A 9,057-nucleotide genomic window follows, 5' to 3' on the forward strand; every position below is an offset into this window, starting at 1 on the left:
GCAGGATACATTCAGAAACCTGTATCTCACTCAAAACAGCATGCCTGTTTTTTTTTTTCAAAGTTTGTATGCGTGTGGAAGCACCAGAGACAAAAAATAAATGTGTTTTTTTCATAATATGGGCACTTTATTGTAAACATCATTTGTATCGTGATACTGACCAAGTAAATAACTATGGCATGAAGATAGTTTTGCTTCAGATTTATCAAAAATGTTGGCATATTAGTCTAGTCAACAGTATCAGAAGAATATATAAAAGTTCCCAAAACTATAAAGTAAAGGGCCTGCAATTAAATGTTTACTTTAGGACAGACATGTTAGCTGCAAATGAAAAAGTATGTTAAAATAACTTAAAAGTGAAAGCTCTCATAATGAAAAAGGAAAAAATCATGAAAATCATAAATGAAAAATCATTTATAGATGTATTACTGTGGCATCATGTAGGCTATAACTGGTCGTATTAATAATGCTGTTTAACTGAAACTAACTGCAAAGTCAATGTAAATTAGTTTTTGTAGCCTCTTTTGCAACCTTATCTGGAATTTAATTTCCTTTGATAGCAATATGCGCTGCTTTCCATAAAGATTTTACTGTATGAGCCATAATTTAAATTCTAATGTTTGTTGTAGGATACTTCTATCAAAAGATCAGGTCTGCTATCTGAATGACGAGCTGGAGTCTGAAGAAATGACTGCTCTCAATGGTCTTGTATTCTATCCATTGTACTGCCAACAATATTCCAGGCATTTCTCCTGTGTAAACTGAAATCATCACTAATATTTTTCCCTACTTTTGAGATGAAATTCTGGAACAAGAAATACTATTCCTATTTTACTAACTAATTTCTCACTGCATGAAATGTTTATTTTAGTTCCAAATAAAGATGTTGCTTCCAAAAAAAAGTTCCTCCATACAGTTTCCTTGTCAGCTCTGTCTGCAGCAAAGAAGGAGCAGCGCCCTCTAATGATGGTCAAATGAAGCTTCGCAAACCACTGTCTTCATTTTCTGAGCTCACTAGATGCGCTCTCTGTTCAAAGAAAACATTACAGTTAAAGAAATGGACCAACAGATCCCGTTGCTCTGGACGGAGACCAGTGAAGGATATTAGAAGCACTTTTCCGGTGATGGCTGAGCGTTACCAAAGCCCGTCTACGGAAAGCCGTTCCACTCCCTATTTAGCCCCATTGTACCTACTTTGGTTGCAGTTCCACCAGAGTTCCACTGGGGGTGATCACGGTCCAGTGCAAAATGAATGGGACCCTATGGAGCTAGACGGCTAAATTTGTCTCTTTCGCCTGATTGTCGTTGAGAAATCTCAGATTTGATTGTAGTTTTTGCAAGTTCAACATGGATTATAGGTCAAAAGTTGAATGAACGAGTACTTATGCCCTTTCGATTTGTTACAGGTTGAGTCGTTGTTGCCCATAACACGCTAGCATTCTGCTAATGAATGCTGATTGGTCAGTGAAGGACTGATTACGATCGGAGATCCCACTTGACGGCATCCGAAGCAGAACCAGAATGCCAGAGTGAATATTTCATCGTGGTCTTTAAAACATTAACAAACCTCTTTCTAGCATGTGTATTGACAGGGAGAGTCTAATCTGTCAGCTGTGTTGTCGATGCCTCGAGAGAAAAAAGGAAGTGACTCATTGCTTGCCGTAAAGCAGAATCTCTGGCCGTATATGTGTATGACGTCATTGACATTTTAAAAGGCTTTTTAGAACAAAAAAGCCACTTTAAAAAAATCTAACACCCAGCAGTGTGTATTTTCTTAGCCTCCCCTTTCAAATGCAACATTCAAATTACTAGACAAAAAATTATATTCTGAGAAAAGTGGATTTTGAGGGTTATATCTCCATAGAGTCCCATTCATTCTGCACTGGCCTGTGAGCGCCCCCTATATGGAACTCTGGTGGAACTGCAACCAGTTCAGAAGCCGGAAGTAACGAGAGAGTGGAACTTCTTCCCATATTAGAAATTCTTTGGCGTTACTGTGCAGCCTCCAACTGAGAGAGACGACGTAAATGTGCCGTGAGCAACGTGTCTGAAAGTCTTCTGGTAGCTGTGCCAAGAGAAATCTCAATCATTCCGAATATTGCAGAGACGGAGAGGGTAGGTATATGTAAGGAGATAACATAGGCACAGGCTAATTATTGCTAACTAAAATGCTAGTTAACATTAGTAATTACTCTTAAACAGCTAATGTGAGACGAAACTGCCTGCGCGCTTCTCCTGTACTATACGGTAATTCCTCTACTATGCGACAGTAGCCTAAGTCGTGTGGTTATGACACAATCGTTAGCCTATTTTTACAAAAACGTCTGCTACGGAGCCATAACGTGAGGTACAAGGTAATGGAGCCTTTAATACAGGGGTCACTAACCTTTTTGAAACTGAGAGCTACTTCATGGGTACCGAGTCATACGAAGGGCTACCAGTTTGATACGCTCTTCTGAGATAACAAATTTGCTCAGTTTGCCTTTAGTTATATATGATTATTAATGATTAATGATACTCATCTATGTGAAGACACTGATTACGTTAATGATTTCTCACAGTAATTATCAACAATGACTTAACAAGGTGGGAAACAGATAATGTCAATATTCAATTTTCATTTTTAGAACAGGCCTGAGGGCTACTCATGTGGTCCTTGGGGGCTACCTGCTGCTCAATCAGACAGCTGCAGCTGATTCAGAACGCTGCTGCTCGAGTCCTCACTAAGACCAAGAAAGTGGATCACATCACTCCAGTACTGAAGTCTCTACACTGGCTTCCAGTGCATCAAAGAATTGATTTCAAAATACTTTTGCTGGTTTATAAATCACTAAACGGTTTAGGGCCAAAATACATTTCTGATCTGCTAGTACACTATGAACCACCCAGACCTCTCAGGTCGTCTGGGACAGGTCTGCTTGTTGTCCCCAGAGTCACAACTAAACAGGGGGAAGCAGCATTTAGTTTTTATGCTCCACATATCTGGAACAAACTCCCAGAAAACTGCAGGTCTGCTGCAACTCTCAGTTCTTTTAAATCAAGGCTGAAGACCTATCTATTTGATGTTGCCTTTCTTTAAATAACTTCATTTCTTATACTGAAGTTGCATTGTTGACACTGTATGACAATCTATATAAGCATATAAAGAGAAATTCCTATTTTATCTGCTTTTATATATTTCAATGTTTCATTTCTTATACTGCACTGTAACTTTTATTCTTGTATTTTATCTGTTTTAAATTTTTTAATCTGTTTTCATGTAAAGCACTTTGAATTGCCCTGTTGCTGAAATGTGCTATACAAATAAAGCTGCCTTGCCTTGCCTTGCCTACGCGTTGTGGGGAGAGGCTTACGCCCTTGAAAGAAAAATGGCAATTCAGTGTGTTTTCAACCCTTTGTTGAACAGAAAGCGCCATCTAGTGAGCTCAGAAAATAAAGACAGTGTTTTGCGAAGCTTCATTTGACCATCACTAGCGCCCTCTGCTGATGAAAAAGAAAAGCTTACAGCACCGGCGGTCTCCCATCCAAGTACTGACCCGGCCCAACCCTACTTCAAGTGCACTTTCTACACCCTTTAAAAATGGGACTATTTTGCAAGAGAACAGAAAGATTTCAATGATTCAACATCCCATTTTGATTCTGATTTGTAAAGCAGTTCTGCTGTTCCATCTCCAAAAGGCCTGTGCTTCTTAAAGGGGATGGTTTTCTTCTTCAGCAGCCCCACAGTCCTCAGGTTTAGGCTAGAGAGGCTTCTGGTTTGGTTTCAGGTGTCTCCTTTATGAAGTGTTGAACAGTTAATTATTCTCATCGTGACAACCTTCTGCTTTGTGTTGGAGTTTCTTCAAACGAGACACTGTGACAGAGAGATCTCTCTGTGCATTTGTCACCAGAACAAACAGATTGGCAACCAGCCCTCTTAAATGTAGGGCTGCAACTAACGATTTTTTTGATAATCAATTAATTGGTCGATTATTTCCTCGATTAATCAATGAATCGGAAAAAAAAAGATTAAAAAAAATTATATCTACATCATTTTATTCAAAAAACTAAATGTTATTTCAAACACAAGACAAATAACAGAACTAAATGTATGCTATAGACATGCAAAAATATGCTAATTTTTCAGTAGTGCAAAACTTTTAAACAGACACACCTGGGACGAAGTTGGAAACCAGAATCAGCTTTAAATACAGTCCTAATCTAGTCCTCACTAACACGGGCCCAATTATAGTAACTACATGAAAACTTCACTGTTGTTGCATGAAATGCCGTTTGTGTTTAGCCTACATCATCAGTTTCTATCATGTGAAATACATATAAATATGATGAAATAAGAGGCCTGGTGGCCAAGCTGCAGACAGATGCTCCTCAACAGTGTGCTCCCCAGCAGTCAGCTCCCCCTGCTGTTCATAAGGTACCTCTGCACCCCTTTAGTTTCAGACCCTCCCACCAGCCTTTGGGCCACGCCTCCTCATTTACATTGACATGTGTCAAGTCCAAATGAAAAGCCAATGTTAAATGTAAATTCAAAAGCCAAATATTAAATCCAAATTAAAAGCCAATGTTAAATTGAAATTCAAAAGCCAAATATTAAATCCAAATTAAAAGCCAATGTTAAATTTAAATTCAAAAGCCAAATATTAAATCCAAATGGAAAAGCCAATGTTAAATTTAAATTCAAAAGCCAAATATTAAATCCAAATGGAAAAGCCAAATGGAAAATAAAAAAAAAAATAATATTTTTAATTTGATCAATGGAAAATTAAAAAAAATAATAATATTTTTAATTTGATCTCGCTTCATTTTCTCTTTGGACTTTCAATTTCTCTTTGGACTTTCAATTTGAATTATGAATAAATATTTCCTCCATAGCTATCTGACTGGCAGTCGGTAATTTTGGTATTGCTATATAGTGGGCAGATTTAGAGAATCTGTCCACAATGGTAAGTATAGTATCATTAACTTCAGACTTTGGCAGGCCGGTGACAAAGTCCAGAGCTACATGGGACCAGGGGCGACTAGGAACTGGAAGAGGTTGCAGCAGACCTGAGGGAGACTGGTGAGAGGCTTTACCCTGAGCACAGGTAGAACAAGCCGCCACGTTAGCCTGGACATCAGCTTCCACTGACGGCCAACAGAAGTGTCTCTTTAACAATGTCAGAGTACGATACGTCCCAGGGTGACATGTGAAGCGGGTGGTGTGAACCCAATGCAGCACCTGAGACCGTACCGCCTCAGGAACAAAGAGCAGGTTAGGTGGTCCATCGCCCGGTCCAGGGTCCGTAGCTTGGGTCGTTTTCACGAGTGACTCGATCTCCCACCGTACTGCAGCCACAACGCAGGAGGGTAGGACTGCTTCAGGCTCACCGGTCTCTTCGGAGTCAGTGAACTGGCGGGACAGAGCATCAGGTTTAACATTTCCTGACCCAGGTCAGTAAGTCAAAATAAAGTAAAACCTGCTGAAGAACAGGGCCCATCTGGCTTGAGGTGAGTTGAGTCTTTTGGTAGATTGGATGTACGCCAAATTTTTGTGGTCGGTCCAGACCACAAACAGCTGCTCTGCTCCATCCAGCCAATGCCGCCATTCCTCCAACGCCAGCTTCACCTGTTAGCTCTTGGTTTCCTACGTCGTAGTTCTTTTCTGCGGGAGACAGTTTCTTGGAAAAGAAAGCACAAGGGTGAAGCTTCTGGTCTGTAGAGGAGCGTTGGGAAACATGGCTCCCACCCCAGAGTCAGAAGCGTCCATCTCCACAATAAACTACAGAGTTGGATCAGGATGAATTAATACAGGGGAGGTGGAAAACAGTCATTTCAGTACACAAACAGCCTGCTCAGCTTCAGGGGACCATTGGAAGGGGATTTTGGGGGACGTAAGTCTAGTGAGGGGCTACCACCCGACTAAAATCCTTAGTAAAGCCCAGAAACCATTGTAGCTGCTTACGGGTAGTAGGCGTGGGCCATTCCGTAACTGCCTTGATCTTCTCGGGGTCCGTCATCACCTGCCTGCTCTCAATGATGAAGCCGAGAAATGAATCCGACTGTTTGTGGAACTCACATTTCTCCGCCTTCACATACAGCTTATTCTCCAAGAGATGTTGGAGAACTTGACGGATGTGTGACACATGCTCCTTGGGGAACTTGGAAAAAATGAGAATGTCATCAAGATAGACAAAAACAAACTGTTCAAAAAATCTCTCAGAACATCATTGACCATGGCTTGAAAAACAGCTGGAGCGTTAGTGAGCCCAAAGGGCATGACTATATATTTGAAATGGCCCAGTGGTGTGTTGAACAGTTTTCCACTCATCACCCTGCCGGATCCTAACGAGGTGATAGGCATTCCGTAGGTCGAGTTTAGAAAAAACTGTGGCGCCCTGAAGGGGTTCGAAAGGGGAGTTGATGAGCGGCAGGGGATAATTATTTTTGACTGTAATGTTGTTTAACCCCCGAAAATCAATACATGGATATAAAGTCTTGTCTTTCTTGTCTACAAAAAAATAACCCAGCTCCAACAGGAGACGATGAGGGACGGATGATGCCTGCAGCCAGAGAGTCGCCAACGTACTTCTCCATTGCCTCTCTCTGGTCGAGAGGGATTGTACAGACAACTCAACGGCAAAGGGGCCCCCGAAAGTAACTCAATGGCACAATCGTAAGGTCTATGGGGATGTAATGAAAGTGCCTTGTCCTTACTGAATACCTCCGCTAGGTAACGACGTAACAGGGTTCCCGGTGAAACGGAGCCGCTACCGTGCCTGGGGGGACAGACTGAGAGACGGGAAGCTGAGGAGTTGAGAGGTGGAGAACTGACGACAGACAGATTAGCCACTTGGGAGGTTAGCTGGGAGACCTGATTAAGCAATTGTTGATTGTTATCTAGAAACGTACAGATTAACTGGTCATGTTGCCCTAACAAAACCCCTTGGGACTGGATGACTCGCTGGACGCCATCCTCTTGTCTCTGTAGGGTCCATGGCCTGATCGTTCTGTTATGACCGGGTTCTGACCCAGAACACAGAGAAACCACACACTGACACAGAGTAATGATTTCAAACGTTTTAATGAGAGTCTGTACTTAAAGTAACCAAGGATGGTAGGAACTGGGCTTGAGGACACAGAACTGGATCGATGCTGAGGCGGGCAGGCGGTGGTGCGTCAAAACTGTCTCTCTTGAATCCGAACAGGTAGGTGGCAAAGTCTGAGCAGTGATGAGCTGGCGGAACAGCAGACAACGGCAGCAGGTCTTGAGGCGAAGGTCTGAACACAGAAGCAGGGAGTTAACATAAGCACGAGGAATACAGGTCTAGGACAAAACTAGAAACGAACAAAGTCTAAACTTAGAGCCAAGTTACCACACTGGTAGATGCAATGATCTGGCGCCGATGGTGAGCAGGTAGTAGTTAGTGGAATAGACAGCAGCTGTGCAGGTAGGAAAGATCGACCGACCACGCCCCTTGACCTACTTCCAGGCAGAGTCAGCAACACAACACACACAGACACAACAGGGAAAAGGGGAGAGAACACACACACACAGGACGGGAGAGACCAGCTGCCCCCATAACACAGATGTCCTCCATTGCGATGTTACAAGTGTCGACGGTTTGGGCATGTGGCAGCTGCATGTAGAGGGAATAGGCGATGTGGAGAGTGTGGAGGGGGGACCATGACTTTGCGGAATGCCAGGTTGTGGAAACAAAGTGTGGTGGCAACCATATAACTTCTTTCAGGGGGTGTGGGTATCATATAACAGCTGTGGAAGTGGAAAAGGTTAGAGCTGGAGAGAACATGTCTTATGCAGCTGCATTAAGAAAAGTGAAGGGCTCAGGGGAAGCTAACAGGCCAGTGGGGACCAGTGTGGGGCTCTGCCAGAAAAAAAGGGGAACAATGCAGATAAAAGAAAAGCAGTCACTTCTTGCTTTCATGGTAGATGTCATATGGGCAGCTAGAAATATAACTAAAATGTCAGATGCTATTAAGATTGTGGTAAATGCTGCTGAAAGGTTTCTTGAGGTAGAACTAGGCCCAGAGGAGTTGCACCTGTTCATGAGACAGAAGTTGGAGGTGTAGGAGAAAGGGAGGGAGAGAGAAAGGAGGCCCCACAGGTAGGAGTGAGGAAAATGGTAAAGAGGCGGAAATGGATGTGAATGAACATGATGATACTTAATCTGGAGGAGGTTATGGAACAAATAGGGGCACCGGTTATATGGGTAGGTGACTTTAATGCACATAATCCTCTATGGGGTAGCAGAATGAAAGATAATGGGATGTGTTTGGATATCTGAATGCCGGTCTGTTATTAGGAAATTTTACAGCAGTGTGGCAAAGGCAGTGGGAAAAGGAAAAGAGGGGTTGTCATTATTTTTCAATTTAAAATAGGGTCCAGGCAGAGCAGTGCTATTTGGGCAAAGAAAGAAGAAAGAAGACACTCCGTAATAATGACAAGGCTGAGACTTGGGCATTGTAGACTTGCATGGGATCTAGCAAAGATGGGCAAGCATGAGGATGGACTTTGTGGAACCTGCAAAAGGCAACTGTTCAACATGTACTTTTGGATTGTCATCAATACAACAATGAAAGGAACATTTTGGGGTAGCGTCAGCCCCCCTAAAATAGGCCTAGCGACGTCCCTGGTTTTAATGCATAAATGTTACATATTGTACCTTTAACCAGTATATTCAGTAAGAATAGATATAACCCTAATATCTTCCTCTTTTTGATTTTCTACAGAATGGTGACCTTCAGGTTTTTGTTGCTCTAACAAGAGTCCCTTTACTGGACATCCTGGACAAATTCCAAATATAAATACAAAATACCCATGTGTAGCCCCCTACCCCCCTCACCTCACCTAGCTGCCCCACAGCCAGCACACGCTATACAGACACCTAGGAGCCGGGCCTCATACCCATTAGCAGCCCAGCTCCCCCAGGCGGAGGAGGGAAGAGTCGTGTCAGAAGTACGGGGCATATGGTGACGGAACTGTTCTCATCTGGACCCCCAACAGGGTAAGGAATTGTGGCAACTGTTGCTACATTTTAAGGACATTTTTGCAGTCGAAGA

The sequence above is a fragment of the Sander lucioperca genome, chromosome 2 (assembly GCF_008315115.2).
Source record: "Sander lucioperca isolate FBNREF2018 chromosome 2, SLUC_FBN_1.2, whole genome shotgun sequence".
Lineage (NCBI taxonomy): Eukaryota > Metazoa > Chordata > Actinopteri > Perciformes > Percidae > Sander > Sander lucioperca.